The sequence below is a fragment of the Lepidochelys olivacea genome, assembly GCF_965140295.1.
Source record: "Lepidochelys olivacea isolate rLepOli2 genome assembly, chromosome: 2".
NCBI lineage: Eukaryota > Metazoa > Chordata > Testudines > Cheloniidae > Lepidochelys > Lepidochelys olivacea.
Genome location: NC_140412.1, coordinates 252,959,370 through 252,980,183, shown reverse-complemented (window position 1 = coordinate 252,980,183; position 20,814 = coordinate 252,959,370). Strand labels below are relative to the sequence as shown.

Below are 20,814 nucleotides of genomic sequence, written 5' to 3'. Positions count from 1 at the left end.
CTACTCAGATAAGTTTAGGGGGCATTTAGCATCTTGCAGGAGAGGAACGGAAAGCTGAAAAATGGATGAATCCAAACAATAATTGAAAATGAAAGATCGAAAACAGAGTGACTGACTTGGAAGCAATCACATCTGAGCATGAAATTCTTATTGGGTGAGAATCTGATACCTTGCTCATATTCCACAAGAAGTCCCAACCAAGTGAGGAATGATACTGAAAGGGAGCAACGACATCAGAATCTGAGCCCAGTGAAGATAGTAAAGGACAATACGGCTATTCAAATTAAGACTGGGGAATTAGAAGATAAAGAATGTGGTTGCTGAGAAAACAGGGATAAGCTAGAGATACAAAAGCCTTTGGTTTTTGGTTTTTAAAATATGTATTAATTAAATTGCGGAGGCCTCTTATAACAGAGAAACTGGTCAGCCTAAATTTGTGCTCACCATCCCCCTGCAAAAAAAGTACTTAATCCATTTCCACTCCAGGAACGGTGATAAATGAATTACTGGAGGCTGCTTGTAGGAAAGTGATTTGGCTTTTCAAGGCTAGAAGATTGGATTCTATTCAGCTTATCCCATTGCATCAGTTAAAAGGAGGAATAGTTTTATTCCAGCTAAACAGCATCTCTAACAACTGAGTCTTGAATCCATGCTGCTGTATGTGGTAGGGTAGAATGGTTGGTCTAGTGCAGTGTTTCTCAACCTGGGTTTAGGGGAGTCATGGGCTCAGGCTGTCAGCCCCAGGTGGCTGCTCAAGCCCCCACCTTTTCAAGTCTTAGTAGGAGGGTCATGATTTTTTTAAGTCCAAAGGGGGTTGTCAACACAGGGAAGTTCAGAAACACTAGTCTAGTGGAAAGGACACAGGACTTGGACTCAAGACATCTGGGTTTAATGCCTGGCTTAACTCTATAAAAGGGAGCTAATAGTTCCCCTACTATGCAGGGTGTTGTGAAGAGAAAAATCCATTAATAATAATCCTCGTTAATGTCTGGGAGTTCCTCAGATACTATGATGATGACGGTCATGCAAGAAGCTATGCATGCAGTGTTGTTGTGGCCATGTTGGTCCCAGGATATCAGAGAGACAAGGTGGGTGAGGTAATACCTTTAATTGGACCAATTTCTGTTGGTGAGAGAGACAAGCTTTGAAGTTACACAGAGCTCTTCTTCAGGTCTGGAAAAGGTACTAAGTGTATGTCTACACTTTTGTCGGTATAACTTATGCCACTCAGGGGTGTGAAAGAACACCCTACTGAGCGACATAAATTACACTGACAAACGCTGGTGTGGAAAGCGCTATGTCGGTGGAGACGCTCTCCCCCCAACATAGCTACTGCCACTTATTGGAGGTAGTTTAATTATGTCGATGGGAGAGCTCTCTCCTGCCGGCATAGAGCAGCTACAAGGGAGATCTTACAGTGGCGCAGCTGCATCAGTATAGCAGTGCTGCTGTAAGGTCTCTAGTGTAGACATGGCTTAAGAGTGTCACAGCTAAATACAAGGTGGAACAGAGTTTAGCATAAGTTCTTAGCACATAGTCTAAGGGACCATTCAAGGTGATGTGGCCCTTTAATACTCCTATAGTCATAGAACAAAAAGGGGGTTAAGTGAGTTAAAGATTGTTGGAAGAAGCTATAAATCCAGTGTCTTTATTAAGACCATGATTTTTACTGTCTAGCAAAGTTATGAATTTAAGTCCCAGGCTCGTCTTTTGAAAGCACCGTGCAGGTTTCCTTTGAGGATGAGGCCTGATAGCGCTCACTCTTCATCTGACTTCTGAGAAAAGTGTTCCTCCATAGGTGACAGGGTGTCCTTGTCTTTTAACATCTTCCTGTGTGAGTTCGTTCGAGAGTGTAGCAATTGTCTGATTTCACCCACATAGTTGCTGTTGGGGCATTTAGTGCACTGGATAAGGTACATCACATATTGTGACAGGCATGTGTAGGACGCATGGATCTTGAAAAGAGTGTTGTGGGGGGTGTTGCTTATTGTAGCAGTGGAGATACACCTGAAGGTTTTGCGTCTGTTCTGGCAGGGTCTGGTGCCGCTTTGAGTTGATGTGTCTTGGTCTGTGGGGAGCTTTCTTCTTCTGATGACCTTGGGTAAGTTGGGGGCTTGTTTGAAGGCCAGAAGAGGGGGTTCAGGAAAGATTTCTTTCAGGATGGGGTCCATCCTACAGATGCCTATCACATTTATATGTATCTAAATCAGTGCTGCGCAAACTTTTCTGCTCATGCCCATCCCTTATCATTAATGGAACCTGTCTGTGCCCTCCCCGCTCCGTTACTGCACAGCCAAGACCTCCTCAGCAGTGGAGCGTGGGCTGAAGGCAGAGCTGGGGGCAGAACTGGGATGGGGGAGGGGCTGGGGCTAGACGCAGAGCTAGTCTGGGGTTGGAGAAGGAATGGGGGGAGAGTTGGGCCGCTGGCGGAGTGGAACTGGGGATGGGGGCAGAGCAAGTTGGGAGTGGATCTGGCCTGGAGGCAGAGCAGAACTGGGGACTGAACTGGATTGTGGGAGGCGTGAGGCTGGCGGTGGAGCTGGTCTGGGGATGGAAGCATGTTCTGGTTCAACTTGGATTTAAACTTGGAGAGTGGTCAGTTTGGATGAGCTATTACCAGCAGGAGAGTGAGTTTGTGTGTGTGGTTTTTGGGAGGGGGGTGAGGGGGTGAGAGAACCTGGATTTGTGCAGGAAATGGCCCAACTTTATTATCATGCACATTGTGTAAAGAGTTGTCACTTTGGATGGGCTATCACCAGCAGGAGAGTGAATTTGTGTGGGGGGGTGGAGGGTGAGAAAACCTGGATTTGTACTGGAAATGGCCCACCTGATGATCACTTTAGATAAGCTATTACCAGCAGGACAGTGGGGTGGGAGGAGGTATTGTTTCATATTCTCTGTGTATATATAATGTCTTCTGCAATTTCCACGGTATGCATCTGATGAAGTGAGCTGTAGCTCACGAAAGCTCATGCTCAAATAAATTGGTTAGTCTCTAAGGTGCCACAAGTACTCCTTTTCTATTTCCCCATGTTTATTCCTCCCCCCATCCCCAACCCCATCCCCGCTGTTCCTCAGAGGTTCTTGTCAACTGCTGGAAATGGCCCACCTTGATTATCACTACAAAAGGTTTTTTCCCCCACCGCTCTCCTGCTTGTAATAATTCACCTTACTCTCCTTACAGTGTGTGTGATAACACCCATTGTTTCGTGTTCTCTGTGTATATAAATCTCCCCACTGTATTTTCCACTGAATGCATCCGATGAAGTGAGCTGTAGCTCACAAAAGCTTATGCTCAAATAAATTTGTTAGTCTCTAAGGTGCCACAAGTCCTCCTTTTCTTCTAGCTAATAGGAAATACTGCTCCTACAAACTGACAAATGATCACTTGGCAAATCTGGCGTAAACTACTTCCTATTGCTGTCTATGAGCGACAGGATTTGCAGCTCTTTCCCTCTCCATGTTTATGTTTTCAAGCCAGGAGTTCAGATAACACAGACAGAGAAACAAGAGAGGAGTCTGTGCAGAGGGCAAGAGCGAATAGAAGAAAGCATTCGTGTCATCACTAGTGCATTATTTCTGCCTCATAAACACCTGTGAAGAACACAGTGAACTGTCCACTCAAGGGAAAGGAAACACGGTTGGAAATAAGGTAGTATGAGCAGATGCTTCCCCACTGGCTTTGTGACGCATTCTGCACACCCTGCCGAAGGTCAGAACGCCCCATCTCCCTGGGATTTGATGTTATGAACCAACAAATGAACAGTAAAACTACAAAGTCTGGCCTAAGCCTTCTCCCCAGGCAAGGCTTCTCCTAGGGCAGGGGTTCTCAACCTTTTTCTTTCTGAGGCCCCCCAACACGCTATACAAACTCCACAGCTCACCTGTGCCATCATAACTGGTTTTCTGCATATAAAAGCCAGGGCCAGCATTAGGAGGTAGCAAACAGGGCAGTTACCCGGGGCCTCATGCCACAGGGGCCCCCACAAAGCTACATTGCTCAGGCTTCAGCTTCAGTCCTGAGTGGTGGGGCTCAGGGCCCAGGCTTCAACCCCATGAGGCAGGGCTTGGGCTTTCTGCCCTGAGCCCCACGGAGTCTAACACTGGCCCTGCTTCGTGGCTGCCCTGAAACCTGCTCACAGCCCCCCAGGGGGCCTCAGACCCCTGGTTGAGAACCACTGTCTGAGGAAACCTAGTTTAGGTTTGGTTAGCCTGCCACTTCGCTCCTCCCTGCCTCAGATCCACCAACTCGCTGTCAGAGCAGCACCCCACTGACGTCTGCTGTCTCCCTCCAGCTGAAGAATCCATCCTCTAGGCTCGATATTGCGAACAGGTATTGCTGGACTAGGGCTGGCTTCAGCACAAACCATCAACCCCTTCCTGCTCTGGTCCAGCGTGGCACGTGTGTGCACACTTATAACAGGAAGCAGAGCAAAAATAAAACCATAAAACTGACCAGAAGTACAACCTGCCAAGAGAAAAGTAATATAGGAGGGAGTAATAGGGAGGGATGGTTAATCCCTGGGGAGTGGAAAATATACCCTCCAATTCACACACTTACAGGTCCGGATGCAAGGACAGCAACACCCTGCTAATGAAACCCTTGCAGTTTATTCCAGTCCTAAACTGTCTGCCACATTCACTTGGCCATTAGCAAAGGAGGTTGGTTTATATAGGATTTCAGCCACTGAACTGCATAGTCCAAACATCCTCACTCAGATTATCTTTGTACAGACCTGTGTGTCCCAATCTGGGCCTTTTCCTTTGGCTCGGACCCTACGTGTTACTGTTGCACACTTAAACTACAACAGAAGAAATGATTCAAATATTCTCCCATGAGAATAAGCCTTATTTCGTAAGCCCCAAATAAACCCTGCGAGCCAGCTGTTTGCGGTTCTATGTACATATGATAATTCACCTGCAGAACATGCCAGATGTCAGTTGCTTCATTCAGGGTGGGTGAGAATGGGATTCATTAGACAAAAAGGCCACAGAGCAGTTCAGAAACTCCATGTTACCTCCTTCACCTGTCCTTGCCCACAGTAAACGTTTTCTCTGTAAAAACAACGAGGAGTCCTTGTGGCACCTTACAGACTAACACATTTATTTGGGCATAAGCTTTCATGGGCTCGCACCCACTTCATCAGATGCATGGAGTGGAAAATATAGGAACAGGTATAAATACATGAACAGATGTGACTTGCCTTACCAAGTGTGAGGTTAGTCTAATGAGACAATTCAATTGACAGCAGGATACCAAGGGAGGAAAAATAACTTCTGAAGTGGTAATGAGAGTGGCCCATTTCAGACCAGATGCTGATATGGATTTCAACAAGGATACCTAAGGTCAGGCTTAGCAGAAAACACAAAGTTTTTTAGAGGGAAATGGCAATATTTTACAAATCTGTATTAAATAGAATATTAACTAACTTGCTCACACTTGAAAGGTATAAACTGACGTTTGGGATGGGGAAACAGAAATACAATTTAAAACTTAACAAAGTATGTTGAGTTAGTAAAGACTTTTGGAAGGAGACAGTGGAAAAGTAGCAAGTCTTTTGCTTAAAAAACCCCAGAACAAGAGATAGTCTGTCCTAAAGTAGACACAGTTACATTTCTGCCCTAAAAGCCTAAAACAACATTTCTTCAGCCATACCTGTAGAGGCTTCAGTGTGCAGTGGCAGTAGGTAGTATGGAGGCTGCTGCTGGGTATCATAGGAAGAAACTGTGTTTGTCTTTTCTCCTTTCCCTGGATTCTTCCCAGCATGCACCATTTCACAGCTCCCCCTGCCCTGCACTAACCTCACTAAATATCTCTTCTCCAGACTGACCTTGGATCCCAGTTTAGCCTCAGTCATGGATACTGCTGAGTCTTCAAGCTGCTGCCTTGTTCACACCCCTCTGTTGTTTGTACTACGCCCCCTGGCTGTCCTTGTAAGCTCCTTTGCCACTTCACTTTCTTGTTACACTTGGCAAGCATCTAGTTTGGTTGCTAGAGCAACCCACATTAACCCTCTCCCTTCCTCTCATTGGCTCTGGATCTTGGTAGAGTGGGGTTACATGACAGGGAGGTGGTCATCGGTCAGAAGAGTCCAGTCCCTTCCCTTCATCTCCATATTGTCTTCTAGATCGTTAGGTAGGGACTGTATCTTCTTCTTCTTCTTCTTCGTTTGTGCAGAATTTACCACAGAGAGGCCCCATTAGATTGAGGCCTTTGGGTGTTTCTTCAATGTAAATAACTATTATCTGAGTGCTTCACAAACTTATCCTCACAAAACCCTTGCGGAATCCCATTTCCCCCAGAGAGACTTCCTGGGGTTATCAGAGGTCGGTGGTAGAAGCAGAAATTGAACCCAAATCAGCACTGTGCCACACCAGTGCCTCAGCCACAAGGCCATCCTCCCTTCTGAGACTACCCATCTGCAAACTAGATACACCCAAATAGCAAGACTAAGTCCAAACACTCCCAAACGTAAGTAAAATCCTGCATCCAAACTGCAGAAAGATATTCTCAAAATTCTGCGTCTCACACTATATATTGAGCAGCAATATACATATATGCCAGTGGAAAATAGTCAAGAGCTACATTGATGTGCAGGAACATCTACCTGTCAGACATAATTAAGGCTCCTGTGCTTCCCTACTACTAACCCTATCTATTAAGTCCCATTCTAATTTAATTACCCTTGTTATAGCACTTTCTCAAAATGAATGGCTCCTAGGAATGGTGCTTTCAGGGGAATCCTGCTTTTTTTGACAATGGTAATTGGCATTTGCAGTGAGCATTGGGAAATCCCAACTTCCAGGGCTCTAGGTAAGATAATGAAGTTTGCACAGTTTTAGAAGTTAGAAGCGAATTGGAGGTTTAAAACAACTTTTACAAAAGGAAGCAGAAAGTATGCTGGTTCTAGACAGCAGATTGAATGATCGAATGAAAACTAGTAGTTTGCAAAGTAATACACTTGAGTACTCTGCATTCTTATTATTTATTGCAGTAATGTGACAGTCAGGGTCCAGACACCCCAGGAGGAAAACAGAGGATCCAAACCCCCAAAGAATAAGCAGTTCAATCAACTGATTTAAACAATATTACTTATACTATAAAAGTGTACTAAGTAAAGTCTTGTATGAAAGCCAGTGACACAATAGGGATTAACTATCATTGTGAAATGTATGTATTAACACTGTATGAGTAATTATGGACATTCACTGATATTCTGCTTTAAAGTCTGTGACCAAAGGGAGAAACAGGTTTCTCCCAGACAGGGGGGAACATTACTGCTATCTAAATGTCTCCAATGTACATAATCCTGGTGGAATCAAAACAATGGAAGCTCCATTTACATATGAATCAGCAGGGGGATGGGAAGTCCACAGGAAGGGAAGAACAGCATGAGATCATCCTGAGTCTAGGGACGAAACAGTGAGTTTTGGGAAATATAAGGGAAAGTAAAAAACCATTGTGGCATCCATTACTGGGCAGATACAAGAGGCAGGAGCTCTTGTACATCTGAGGAAAGTGGAACCTTTCAACCAAGGGGGTCAGAAGACTCTAGGAACTGAATATTGGTGAGAAAACTGCTTAGATCAAGACTGTAACTTGCTGAAGTTAAATTTAGTCACTAGAAAGTGTGTTTTGTTTGTAACTTTTCATCTCTCTTTCACTCTTACTAGCAATCACTTCTTTGTTAATAAACTTATTTTTGGTTTTACTACAAACCATCTCAGTGCTGTATAGTAAAGAGAAGTGAGAGTCCTCAGCTAAATTAATAGGTTGGTGCTGGGTACTGTCCCTTTAAAGACAGGTTTCAGAGTAACAGCCGTGTTAGTCTGTATTCACAAAAGAAAAGGAGGACTTGTGGCACCTTAGAGACTAACCAATTTATTTGAGCATAAGCTTTCGCGAGCTCATGCATCCGATGAAGTGAGCTGTAGCTCACGAAAGCTCATGCTCAAATAAATTGGTTAGTCTCTAAGGTGCCACAAGTCCTCCTTTTCTTTTTGTCTCTTTAAAGGAGCAGCGAACTTAGTGAGGTTCTGAGAGTGCTACTGTCAGAAGAACTGGACTCTGCAGCACGGATAGTTTTGGGGAAATGTGGGGCTGGGAGGGTGTTGGTGCCACCCTGCAAGCACTAACCCAGCTGGCAAAAGCCAGGGTAAAGCTATTGGGCTGTGAGCAGGCTCTGAAGTCAGGGCTCTGAACCAGATCTGCACAGCACAGAGGCACCCAGGGGTATAGAGCAGGTGGTGACTGGTCTGGGTTCTTACAACGAGAGCTCTGTTGGAATGGTTTTTCAATGGAAACTGCAGTTTCTACAAAAATAAAAACTTTCATTTTCATTCTGGGCCAGCTCAGTTCAGATTAGAATATTTCAGTTTGTTGAACTGAGCTGAAATGTTTTGGCTCAGGGCCCCATGTTTGTGTTAGAGAAGGTGAAGAAGTGTGCTTTGCACTGGGAAGGGAAGCTGGGAAGGTTTGTGATGGTTCTTGGTGTTTATGCCATTCAGAACATGTTGGATCAGAGATTAGATTACTACAACATGCTCCACATGGGGATACACAAGAAGACCACTCGTTCTGGGTCTAGCGCACAAAGCAGCTGCCTATTTAATAAGTGAAGTTTCATGTCAGGAGAACATTACACCATCACTCTGGGGTCTGCACTGGCTGCCTGTACATTTCTAGGTGGAATTCAGACTGGCCCTAATAGGATCAAAACCTGGATACCTGAGAGACTGCTGTGACTGTACGGCCAGGAAGAGAGGCAGAGAGATTAGCAGAGGTGCTCCATCTCCTTCGTAATAAAAAGGAGAGGGCTGATGGCAGGGCTTTGACCATGAAGAGCTATCAGCGTCTTAGCAGAAATGTTCAGCTAATGGGACTTAGACTCCAAAGTGCCTAATCACTTCCCATGTCACAGGTAACTGAAAAATTTTAACCCATGTGCCTATCCCACAATCCTAAATTACCTCCTCAAACTCCCCAACTGCCAAAAGCCACAATTGTCCTCATCCAGCTGCTAAAACTTCCAGATTCTCCTGGCAACATCCACAATGCAGTTCTGGGTTGTCGGTGCCTTGATGTGCCGAACACTGAAAATGTGGGCACAATCTCAGACAAGTTGAAACTGACAAAGACTGTAAGTGTTATCAGAATGCGAAGGAAATGAATGACACACCCAGTACATTACTATTATCTAAAAACCTCCATATGTTAATTCTCAAGTGAAGAATTTCCTGTCTGCTACCCCAGGATGCCACTGAACCTAAGTTTGTGCATAGCGATGTACAGACTGTAACCAAGGTGGGGCGAGTGGGGCAGCTGCCCAGGACGCAAAGCTGTGTTGGGAGGGGAAATGGGGCAGCACAGGGGGTCACACATTCTCTCCCCCTCCGGATTTCTGCCTTCCATTTAGCACAGAGGTTTTCAAACAGGGTGTTCCCCACAGTTTGAAAACCATCGCCTCCTGCCAGGAGCCAGCAGATCAGTAGCTGGTGGAAGCTGCCTGGTCCGCTCAGACCCCTGGCTCTCCACTCTGTGGGAGTCGGGGCACTAGCTGGCTGCTTGGCAGCCCGAGGCACTCGCTGATCACAGCCCTGGTGCTCCTGACTCTGCTGCTGCTGCATGGGGAGGGGCTGGCTCCTGGCAGGGGAGTATCTCATAGCAGCCAGGCTCTGTGGGCAGGGGCCAGCTCCAGGGGTCATCAGTGGCGGCTCCCACCAGCTTCTGATCCGCTGACTCCTGGCAGGAGACGATGGTTTTCAAATTGTGGGGTGTTCCCTGTTTGAAAACCTCTGTGCTAAATGGAAGGCAGAAATCTGGGGTGGTTTGTGACCCCACATGCCCTCCCTGCATCGCCTCTAGGGAGCACAAATATGCTTGCTCACCCCACATGCTAAAATGCCTACTTACGGCTCTGGCTATGTAATCGTGGTAACTTATGATCAGGGCAGGGTGCAGCAAAAAATGGTTTCTCAGAGCTGCCTCAAAAGGCTATTATATTCATAACTTCTCCCAGTTTAACATTGTCCATCTGTGAATTTCATCAACATGCTGTTAAGCCATATTGTTGGTATTTGGAGTGCAACATCCCAGCCAATTGCCCATACTTTCTACAAAGCACATAAATTCTTGACCATATCATCCATCATCTGAATTAAAGCAGATAATTTCTTATGAGCAGATTTAATTTCTGTACTCAGTTCTCCATTCACCAAAGCCGACATGCTGGTCGTGGTGTGTAACGGCCAGCTCTGAACTGCTGTTTACAAATTGCTCTATGCACCACTGTCTCTTGTTTAAAAGGGTTGAACAGTAGCAAAATACAGTCAAATCCACATAATTGCTTTTTAAAATGGAAAAAAGTTACATCAAAGAACAGAAAGATTAGTTCCCCTATATTGCATCTGAAAATAGATTATGCTCTAGGGCTGATAATGTACTATAGTTATAATTATTATGTAGCCACTACAAAAAAGTCATCTATTGTTCTAACAAGACATTTATAAATAACCTGGACTAGGTCATATAGACAGCATATGAAGAAGAGCAATGGGGTGAAGACACTTATAATAAAAGGAGGCACAGACCCCCTTAAACAGGAATTTATTAGGGAGATCAGCAACAAGCTACAAACAAAGCAAGCTGACTTTCATCTTGTTCAGCTTCTGAAGACAACTCCATTTTCTGAAACCTTTAACACAGCACAGATACATATAGTAGCCAAGCAACATAAATCCTGATCTCTGATAGGCATGCTGAAATTAATGAGAGTTGTGCAGGTTTGACTCACGGCCCAGATCTTCAAAAGTATTTAGGCACCTAATTACCATTGATTTCACAAGGAAGTTACTAAATCAGACTCAGAAATTAGTAACATCTATTTATAGGACAGGCCACTTGAGAATCACTTAAACTAAGCAGCATTATCATTGGTTCATGTCCTGTACAGCTAATGGATAAACTTTGAGCTTGAAGTGGTTTCCAACAGGACAGAGTTTGAATGACAGATGAGTCACAGCACCATGGAGCTGTGCAATGGGCGAGCACAAGGTTTGGTTGATAAATGATCAATTAAAATTTGAAGCTACTGCTGAAGACACAAACATAAGGATTTTAAGCCATTCATACTTTACAAACTAACTAAGGACAAAATCTTGTCCTAAGAGTTTAAGTGCCAAGGTTACGGAGTCATTGTGCTAGCCCAGGCCAGCAGAGCTCAGAGTTTGCTGGAGAATGCACTCTGTAGCACTTTCCTGCAGACCTGCAAAGACTATGATGAGAAATTATTTATTTAAGGCACAACTGAAAAAAACCCATCAGATTCTCCAGGTGCAGTTACAAACATTAAACCACATATACAGCCCTCCAAAAAAAAAACCCCTCCTCACCTCAAACCTTCAATGAGCTCTGGATCTGGCTCCATGGGAGTTTTGCCACTGACTTCAATGGAAGCAGGGTGAGGCCCTTAGATAGCACCTTTCACTGAAGAAACGTAAGCTCTGTGACAACCCTTTGCATAGCCAAGTGTTTATTATATATATTTTACAGATGGGTGATCCCAGGCATAGTGCCACAGAGTGAGTCCCTTGCTTTAGGGATAAGACCAGCTCCCACTTTCGATCTAAACTTTTACTCCTTTTTAGGCTCTCTGTAGCTTTAGGAGCCTTAGTACCATTGAAAATCTGGCCCTACGTCCCCTAGCTGACAACTGCCACTGACTCATTAACCTTTGTTTGGATCAGCCACTGGAGGGGGACAAAGATCCACATGCGTCAAGCTTGTGTTAGGGGAGCTCTTAAGAGACAAGCTGTATCTTGTCATTAGTTAACAAATAAAATGAAATTGACCCACCCTGCTCCAGCACCTGTGACATGGCCATTCACCTTAACACCGTTAGCAAAGCTGCCACTGGAAATGGGAGAGTTCACACAACAGTATTAAGAATACATTGATTAAAGTTTAGACATTTGTGTCTGACTTTCAGATTTTCTAAATGAGTCTGTGTCCTTGTTTACTGTCCCATTCCAGTGAAATTTACACCCAGATACCCCTAGCGCACACTCATGCATACAGACACACGCATAAAGCAGCACCATGTACTCACATCAGCAACACACACAAAGGTCAGGAATGAAAATTTGTATTCAGTCATCCTCCTCAAAGTTGGACAAAGGGCAGCTTTGCATAAGGTGTGCAGTTCACACATTGTGCTCATAACAGAATTCACTTGTTGTAGCATCTCTACCGTTGACAGCTCAACGTCATGCTTCTCAGAGCTTTTCCCTTCAAGTTTACTGTTTGATAATTTTCCTCCACTCATTTTGAAAGTGTCCCGTACAGACCAAGTAACTGTTGATACATGCAGGAAAAAAATTAGAGTAACTCACAGTTATCATTTGGAATATTTTACAATGCATGGTCTGATAACTGTGGCTGACAGCAAAATGGCTGAAGTTATAACAGATTGCCTAGTTGCACATGGCCAAACTGTGTCTGCGTGAGTCACACATACTCATTATAGAGGGACTTGCAAGATTCATCTTTTTTTTTGTTTTGTTTCCAAACAACAGACGCTCATCACTTCTCAAAGTTATAACAAACAATGAAATAAAGATGGCATGGTAAATTTCCAGTTCAGTTGAGGGGGAAATAGGTTTGCTACTCTCTTTGTAGTGGCATGTGGATCAAAATTCTCTATGCAAAGTGCTGCAAATTTACCTTGGATCATTAATGTAGCAGTTTTTCCTTGACTCATACCTGGCTTTTCTCAAAACTAAAAATACACCAAATAGAAGAGAAGGCAGAATGTGTGGCTTTCTCAGAAACAGATATTTATATCCTGTTACTAATGAACAAACCTGGACCTGTTTTAAGAATCCAGAACTGATATAACAACCTGAGATATTGGTATGCAGTCTGTGAACAGTAGGTGGAAATTTGCCAACCACACAGTTGGAAACTGCATTATGTATTGCTACTCCCTCATCTAGCTGACAATCGGGAGCTACCGATTTAGACATCAACTGAAGGTGACATTTCAGACTTTGAATTTTGGCTGCATTATTTTAGTATCTTCTAAGTGTTTTGTTGGTTCTCTGTTGGGAGGCACAAGACCTATCTGCTCGTTTTTATAGGGAAATTTGAATTTCTGATTTTAAAAAGGGGCAAAATGTTGGCTTTTTAAAAAGCCAGTAAAGTGTTTTATAAATCTTAGTTCAAAATGGTTGCATACAAGCACTGTTGTCTTGACCATAAATAAAAGGTAATGATACACATCACGATATGAGATTTGGGAGAGATGCCTAGGTCTGAAGTAGCTTTTCCTTTTTTCAGGAGCTGGTCTCTGACATACAAATAAACTCTTCAGTTAGTGTATTAGTTTCTCCCATTTTTTTTTTTTAATGTTTTACAAAGACAAGTCTGTCCTTGTCACAAAATCCAAACGAAATGTGCTCTTTGCAAACATGATCATCAACCAGCATTATTTTCAGTGTCCTTGCATGCATGCGATGTGCTGCAGAGAGTTGTAATCCACCAGACCCAGTACAGTAGGGACCTAAGTGCAGGGAAATGGGGAATTATAACCAGCATCTCTGGATCTGCTAGTGAAGAAAAGTGGAATATTAAAAAAAAAAAAAAAAGTTCCTCCGTGACCATTTCAGGTTATCCCACAGTGCCGGTTGCTCAGTTATGGTTATACCATATTGCGTAGTGAGACCACTTCACCAGTGTAAATAACTAACGATGATGGTCAGAACTGAACTAATTTTAGATAAAGGAGCCACGAGCCAATGATTCATGTCAGTTGGAAATCCAGCAACACTATATAATTTGACTCCTGATTTTCCTACAAATAGGCACCCTGTTAAGGTGATTTTTTTAATGTGATATTAGAATGCTGTCAGGACAACATCTTGGGTGTCCCCATCAAACCTGGTTTAGATCATAGTGCTAAAGCTGGCTTCTTAATTTGACTTGATTCAGAGCTGTCATCCTGCTTCTCACAGAGTCACTTCAATAAGTATTATTAGCTGTATTACAGAGATGGGATAACTAAGGTAGGGAAGTCAAGGCCAAGAAACCAGTGACAGAATTAGAACTCTAATATTCCTAGCCCCTTGCCCCATACTTCCTCCAGTATTGTCAGTACCAAGCCCGGGGGTGGGTGGGGATCGAGGATAGAGTCAAGCTCATAAAACCCAGGAGATTAGCTTAAAAATCATGGGACTGAAAACAAACACACACACATTTTGGGCGCTTTGTATTTGCCTATTGCTTTTTGAATTTTAGGGGGGTCACATTTTCAAGATTTTCACTGCACCCATGAGAACTAGAAACTTTTTTTTTCCAGTGAAAGCAGAAATTCTCACGTAACTAAATGACACCAGCAGTTGGGAATGTAAGAAAAATACCAACTATCACCAGCCTTGATATCATCATGAGAGCTGGAGAGACTGTGCCACTGATGGCATAGCCAAATGGACACTTTGTCATTGTTTAACGCATTTAACACATCCAAGGGTGTAGAAATGTGCATTTTACACATCTGTGTGTGTAACGGTGGGATCTTTGTGTGTAACAAGTGCCATGCAAATGTTTCAGGTGGAATTTAGGCAGCCAGTTTTGATAATGTGGACCTTAATATACTTTAAGCACAGATTTAGCAATGCCCTTGATGGTAGGGTAGGAATGATCTAGCTTTGTTCCCTTTCTCATAATCTTCTTTATGACTTCTGCAATTATTTTATTGGCCCATAAATAAAACCTCTTTTGCTCACTTTATTGCACACTTGATAGTGAGAGTCATTCTCACTCCCATCAGTTATTTAGACTACACGTCTGCTCCCCCGCCACTCCAGCTTGAAATATGCAAAATCTTCCTTTCTGCAAGCCAGGAGCAGATTCATGCCAGTTCAATAATATCTCAGTTCTAAAGCAATAGCTCAATTAGCTTGTACTATTCAACTGCATGTAGCTGCTTATCTCTGAACATAACATTTTCCATACAGTTAGCCAAATTTGGCCATTGCTTTACAGTGACTATAGTGAGCTTGTTTGCAGAGGCAAGAAGGGTAGAATTTGGCTTAATGTTTCAGATAGCTTTTGCCAGCATATATAGGAACACCTGTTGTTTTCTGTTTACAATATAACTTTCCATTTGTACACAGCTGTCAAAATTACTTTGTCACCATGGAAAGGGTTGTAATTAGCATTTTTTTTAAGCAACCTGGAGAATGGCAGCATCCAGGAAATTACAGAGCTTGAGGAGATGTAGGAGTGGTTGTGGTCAGGGAGGTATTTTCCTTTTCGGGACAGAGAAGTAGCTGCCTGGTTCTGAGCACCTGCTTGATAGGTGGTGGTAAAATTAAAGCATGTGACGAACATGGCTCATTGAAGGTGCTTTTGAATCAGTACCTTTGCCTTACAGAGATACTAAAAGTTTTTATGATCTGTGTGCACTTGTATCGGGTATTGGGCACCTTTGAGATGGTGATTCCATTCGTCAAAGGTGGCTTTGAATTCTAGAAGCTCTTTATCTAAAGTCTCCTAATTTTACAGTGAGAGGGAGACCCTGGAGCACATTTACATAGAGTGCATCATGTTGCAGCCCCTCTTCTGGCTCCTCCTGAACCCTTTATTGAGGTTCTGGCTCCAGTTTTCCTTGCATCTGTAGCTCACGAAAGCTCATGTTCAAATAAATTGGTTAGTCTCTAAGGTGCCACTCCTTTTCTTTTTGCAAATACAGACTAACACGGCTGTTACTCTGAAACCTGTGTTTAGTCAGTGGCCAACAACTACAATAATGACTGACACATATGAGTGACCATTGCATGGCATGATCTTACAATCACAGAATCATAGAAGATCAGGGTTGGAAGAGACCTCAGGAAGTCATCTAGTCCAACCCCCTGCTCAAAGCAGAACCTACCCCAACTAAATCTATGTGCCACTGTGTGGCTTATCATTATTTTAAGTTGTTGCTAGGCTACCTCTAGGCCAGGGCAATCTCTCAGTGGAGTGGCTCCCATAAATATAGAATCATGAACTCATGCCACCTCTGTAATTTTTCTTAAGATTTAGAAGAGACTCCTTCCTCATTTAAAAAACCCCAAACAATTTAAGCAGACACTTAATTGGAGCTTCATGATGATGCACTTTTATCCAGGGCTGGAAAACTTTTATCTGTTAGCCTTCCACCAACAGGAGAGTCTTCGCTGTGAATGGAGTCATAGCACAATATTTCCACGGGAGGCTTACAATGAAAGCTTTGAAATCAATATGTGCATCTTACTCAAGCTTCATTTATATACCTGCCGGACTGTCAAGCCAATATCCAGGGGAGTTGGTTAGAAAGAAGAACACTGCGACTTAAAGAATGAAAGATTTCCAAAGCAGACAAGTGTCTAGAAACAAATTTTCAAATCTTTGGCTGCAAAAACTGACCCCCACCATCCAAATGTGGCTTTCCATCCACATTTGCAAAACGACACATGCAAATTGAGTCATTTTACATATAAATAGCTGTTTTTATGCCATTCATGTCGCATTCCTTTGCTATGTGTCCTCTCGTAAATTAAGTAGCATCACTCTCTCTGTGTCTCTAATAATTTTTGTCAGCCCTCTGAGAGCCCCTTTTATTTCTGCTATATCCTTCTTAAGATAGGGTGAGCAGAAGTGGATGCAATACTCCCGAGAAGGGCAGGCCACAGATTAGGCAGGAAAGTATTATTTTCCTCATTTTACAGATGGAGAAACTGAGGCACGCAAAGGTTAGGAGAACATAAGAATATAAGAATGACCAGACTGGGTCAGACCAAAGGTCCATCCAGCCCAACGTCCTGTCTTCCAAAAGTGGCCAGTGCCAGATGCTTTAGAGGGAATGAACATAACAGGGCAATTATCAAGAGTTCCATCTCCTGTTGTTCAGTCCTAGCTTCTGGCAGTCAGAAGTTTAGGGACACTCAGAGCATGTGGTTGCATCCCTGCCCATCCTGGCTAACAGCCCTTGATAGATCTATTCTCCGTAAACTTAATCTAATTCTTTTTTGAACTCAGTTATACTTTTGGCTTTCATAACTGCCCCTGGCAACAAGTTCCACAAGTTGACTGTGCGTTCTGTGAAGAAGTTCATCCTTATGCTTGTTTTAAACCTGCTGAATAGTCATTACAAGTATTGATTCTTGTGTTATGTGAAGGGATAAATAACACTTCCCTATTCACTTTCTCCCCACCGTTCATGATTGTACAGACCTCCATCATATCCCTCCCTCAGTCATCCCTTTTCTAAACTGAACAGTCTCAGTCTTTTTAGTTTCTCCCCCTATGGAAGCCGTTCCATATCCTTGATCATCTTTGTTGCCCTTCTCTGTGCCTTTTCCAATTCTAATATATCTTCTTTGAGATGGGGTGACCAGAACTGTAAGCAGTATCAAGGTGTGAGCATATCATGGATTTATGTAGTGGCATTATATTTTCTGTCTTATTATCTCTTCCTTTGCTAATGGTTCCTAACATTTGGTTAGTTTTTTTGACTGTCGCTGCACATTTGTAGGAGCAGATTTTTGATAGCCCAGAGCCCAGTAACATGCTTAAGCCACTGCCAGCAGCTGGAATACCAACTGTTATGCTTCTTGCTGAAAGCAGCTAAAAGGAGGCATTTCTGAAATATTAGCACAACTGACAGACCAGGAGGGGAGGGGGAAGTGAGTGACCTTGAGGAGTAAACATGACCCTGTTCCCTCCTGACTTGAGTTATTTTTCCAAAAACATGTGGTTTTGCAAGCTGGAAAATCTGGCAATAGATAACTATTGCTAAGTGAAATACAGCTGGTTAACTGATGGAAAACTACAGGCTGGAAATCTCCACACTTAGCTTTTGCTCAGCAGGTTTTTTTGATGAACAAGCTATGTAATACTAACAAATTGGGCATAAAAAGAGGAATAAATCTGAGCTCAATGGACACGTGGATGCTGGGAAACCTCTCAAGTTCCCCTGCAGATGGAAGGCCGGCCACTGGACGTTTGCAGTTATGCACTAGAGACCTCCTCAAGACCCTGGATAAATATGAATCTGTTGCAGATGTGTGTAAGTGCTGGAGACTAATTAAAGTAAAGCTTTAAGTGAAAGCACTCTTGTATTGTGATGTTTGTGCAGCCACCTATCGGTCGAACGGCCATATCACCATTGTTCTATTTCCTGCCACTGCCTTGCCAGGAGTAAAAGTTACCAAGAGCCTCAGGTTTAGAAACTCCAGGTAACAGACTGAGCAAATGTTTTCAGAGAGCTATTTACGATGACTCCAAGAGCTCTTTCTTGAGTGGTAACAGCTAATTCAGACTCCATCATTTTGCATCTATAGTTGTAATTATGTTTTCCAATGTGCTTTACTTTGCATTTATCACATTGCACTTCATCTGCCATTTTGTTGCCCAGACACCCAGTTTTGTGAGATCCCTTTGTAACTCTTCATAGTCAACTTTGAACTTAATTATCATGGGTAATACTACATTGTCTGCAAATTTTGCCACCTCACTGTTTACCTCCTTTTCCAGATCATTTATGAATATGTTGAATAGCACTGGTCCCAGTACAGATCTTTAAGGAACCCCACTATTTACATCTCTCTCCTCTGAAAACTGACCATTTTTTCCTACCTTATTTCCTATCTTTTAACCAGTTACTGATCCATGGGAGAACCTTCCCTCCTATCCCATGACTCCTTACTTTGCTTAAGAGCCTTTGGGGTAGGACCTTGTCAAAGGCTTTCTGAAGATTGTCCAAGGGTCGCATAGGAAGAGCAAAGAACAGAACTCAGACCTCTTGACATACATGCCAGTGCCTTAATCATGAGCCCATTTTTCCTTTCTTAATACTGAAACAAAACCTTTGCAAGAAAGGCCCCATACAACACATGATGAGTTCAGAATAATTCTTATAATTATTAATCGTGTTCATTACGGTAGCCCTGAGACATCAGCCATGACATTGTCTTATTGTGCAAACACCAAATACTAGACCAGTGGTTCTCAAAGCCGGTCCTCCGCTTGTTCAGGGAAAGCCCCTGGTAGGCCAGACTGGTTTGTTTATCTTCCGCGTCTGCAGGTTCAGCCGATCGCGGCTCCCACTGGCCACAGTTTGCCGCTCCAGGCCAAAGGGGGCTGCAGGAAGCGGCGCGGGCCAAGGGACATGCTGGCTGCCCTTCCCGCAGTTCCCATTGGCCTGGAGTGGCAAACTGCAGCCAGTGGGAGCCGCGATCAGCCGAACCTGCGGACGCGGCAGGTAAACAAACCGGTCCGGCCCGCCAGGGGCTTTCCCTGAACAAGTGGCGGACAGGCTTTGAGAACCACTGCACTAGACAGTCCCTGCTCTGAGGAGCTCTCTATCTAAACCCTGATTAGGGGGCGGGGCTTCTCTGACTAGGGGTCCTATAAAGGTAGCCAGCCAGTCAGGCAGTGGCACAGACAGCTGTAGTAGCACAGGAGCCAGCAAACAGAGCTGTAAACAGGGGAGTTTCAGGGGGAGTTTGTGTTGCGGTGCTTGTTTGGGGTTTGTTTTTGCTGTGGGTGGTGGGTTTTGGTGTGGGTTGTGTTTCCCAGATGAACAGGATTTAGGTGGGAAGGCTATGACAGATACAGAGGCAGCAGTGGGAGTGACTCATGTAGTGGAAGACACAATGAAGATGACTGGATGTGGAAGCTGCGGTATGTACGTGATCCTGGAGGGGGCACCTGGTAAGAGTTTTGTCTGTATGAAATACCGTCTGATAGATCCGATGGAGGAAAAGATCATAGAATCATAGAATATCAGGGTTGGAAGGGACCCCAGAAGGTCATCTAGTCCAACCCCCTGCTCAAAGCAGGACCAATTCCCGGTTAAATCATCCCAGCCAGGGCTTTGTCAAGCCTGACCTTAAAAACCTCTAAGGAAGGAGATTCTACCACCTCCCTAGGTAACGCATTCCAGTGTTTCACCACCCTCTTAGTGAAAAAGTTTTTCCTAATATCCAATCTAAACCTTCCCCACTGCAACTTGAGACCATTACTCCTCGTTCTGTCATCTGCTACCATTGAGAACAGTCTAGAGCCATCCTCTTTGGAACCCCCTTTCAGGTAGTTGAAAGCAGCTATCAAATCCCCCCTCATTCTTCTCTTCTGCAGGCTAAACAATCCCAGCTCCCTCAGCCTCTCCTCATAACTCATGTGTTCCAGTCCCCTAATCATTTTTGTTGCCCTTCGCTGGACTCTCTCCAATTTATCCACATCCTTCTTGAAGTGTGGGGCCCAAAACTGGACACAGTACTCCAGATGAGGCCTCACCAATGTCGAATAGAGGGGAATGATCACGTCCCTCGATCTGCTCGCTATGCCCCTACTTATACATCCCAAAATGCCATTGGCCTTCTTGGCAACAAGGGCACACTGCTGACTCATATCCAGCTTCTCGTCCACTGTCACCCCTAGGTCCTTTTCCGCAGAACTGCTGCCTAGCCATTCGGTCCCTAGTCTGTAGCTGTGCATTGGGTTCTTCCGTCCTAAGTGCAGGACCCTGCACTTATCCTTATTGAATCTCATCAGATTTCTTTTGGCCCAATCCTCCAATTTGTCTAGGTCCTTCTGTATCCTATCCCTCCCCTCCAGCGTATCTACCACTCCTCCCAGTTTAGTATCATCCGCAAATTTGCTGAGAGTGCAATCCACACCATCCTCCAGATCATTTATGAAGCTATTGAACAAAACTGGCCCCAGGACCGACCCTTGGGGTACTCCACTTGATATCGGCTGCCAACTAGATATGGAGCCATTGATCACTA

General features: G+C 43.9%; 1 long non-coding RNA gene across 1 annotated transcript in view; it reads right to left on the bottom strand.

The window, feature by feature from the left end:
• Positions 1 to 20,814, bottom strand: part of LOC311515869 — a 191,021-nt gene that overhangs the window by 106,917 nt on the left and 63,290 nt on the right. The window lies entirely within an intron of this gene.